Here is a 2,026-nt window from a genome sequence, read left to right as displayed (position 1 = left end):
AGTGATTTCAAAGCCACTTGAAAGCTCCACGAGTCTTTTTTCAGGGTAGGGCTGCTGGAGAGTTCCAAAGGATCGTGCTGAAAACTGAGAAAAAGATAAAAGGGTCAAGCTGTCGAGTAAGCTTCGGCCAGCCTTGATGTTTTGATGATTCCGGAGAAAAAACGAGAATTTCGGAGCTAAGATTTTAGGGTAATCTTCTTGAGACATTTTAGAACATGTTTGCAGAAGGAAGTATCTTAAAATAAGTTCTGGAACTATGAGTAATCTAAGCTGATAATTGAATCTGGAATTTAGGGTTCAAAAGGGAACCAAGGAAACCTAAGGAACTTCGGAAAGGAAAGTTCCAAATCAACCAAGGTGAGTGGTTATTGTGTTGTTGTATTGTTGATGAAATTTCTATACATAGGTAATTATATATAGAGGATAATGTTAAATTGGCATGATCAGGGATATATGTTTATCTTATTACTATGCTTGTTAAGATATTGCTTGTATGTTTATTTTGGAAACTGAAATTATACCCGGGATATATAGTTAGAAAGCTTGAAAAGGTACTTGACGGGAAAATATAGTCAGCTCGATGGCAAATTATAGTCGGTGACAATCGGTGGGAAATATAGTCAAGTTACCTCAGCATAGCTAGCGGGAAAATAGTCGATGTGCACATTGGCGAGATAATAGGGTACAGGAAAAGTTTCCACAGGAATTATTGTTATATTACTTTAATGTATGATCATGCCAGGGATAACTAGTGGTAAAGCTAGGGATGTTTACATTATATGATAACCAGTGGTCAAGCTGGGGTTGATTATTTTAACCAGCGATTGAGCTGGAGATAATCTAGCGGTTTGGCTGGAAAAATAATATTGAACTTGTGGTAATGTTCTTGTTTCCAAAAAGTATACTTCTAAAATCAAACTTATGGTTATTTAAAGCTGCCACTCACTGAGCTTTGTAGCTCACGTTTTCCATGTTTTATGTCTTTTCCCGTCTTAGGAAGGTGAGGAGTTCCAGGGTGCTGCTAAGGTCAAGGTCTGCCACATGCCACAGTTACACTTATGGAGGGTTTTACAGTTTTTGTTGTAAACTTTGAAGTTAAGTCTTGGAGTTATATAAACATTACATTATTGTAATATAAAATGGGCCTACTAAATCAGTTGTTGTCTATCTCCTTGACTTAAAGTTTACTAATGTTGTAAAGAGGTTCAGTTAGACAGTAAGTATCACAAAATGGTGGTATTTGCGGTCCCTCACGCCTCTCCTCGGGCTCAGGAGTGCGGGCACGGGGTGGGGTGTGACAAGATCATAGTCCAACTATAACTAAACCCCTCTCAGACCAGGAGAGAATGTGACGCCACATTGTTCCAAACCTGAAATCAGCTTTTAAAGAAGCAATTTATCTATTTATCCTTGCCTCGGGAAAAGAGTGAATTCCATCTTGTGTGATTGTGTTTCCAACTCCCTAATCAGACGAATCCCCAAAATGGTAGGCTTGTTGAGTCAGCGATCTGAGGCCACTTCTCACCCATATCAAAATCAAAAGACCGCCCTCAATAGACAGACGAGTTCACAATCACTCAGGATTTCAGATCTGTTACCTTTGGTCATCCTAAGTGCAAATGTAAGTCTCTATTATTAACGGTCGTTGATATATAATTAGACTAAAAATTTTCATTGGTCGACTTAACAAATCCTTATAATATATCAATATCTCCGCTCGCAGAATACATGCATGATCATGATCAGATCATTTGTAGCACTTTACAACAATATGTAACACCTACAAGCGGGCCATACTCGTGTTGTGTCACAGGATAAGGTACCCACCTTATCCACTACTAGACTATTTAGGTTATCACTTAATATGATCCACCTGTTAGTCTCTACATACATGTTTAAGTTACAAAGATAACCTTGGATGTTAGTTTATTATTGTTTAGTTAATCAATAATATCATATATTTTATAGACAATGAATAAAATATCAATATTTTATTAAAACATAATCGAGTTGTATTATCTCTCTG

The sequence above is a fragment of the Benincasa hispida genome, chromosome 2 (assembly GCF_009727055.1).
Source record: "Benincasa hispida cultivar B227 chromosome 2, ASM972705v1, whole genome shotgun sequence".
Lineage (NCBI taxonomy): Eukaryota > Viridiplantae > Streptophyta > Magnoliopsida > Cucurbitales > Cucurbitaceae > Benincasa > Benincasa hispida.
The sequence above is the reverse complement of the archived record's forward strand: the minus strand, read 5'-3'. Positions refer to the sequence as shown.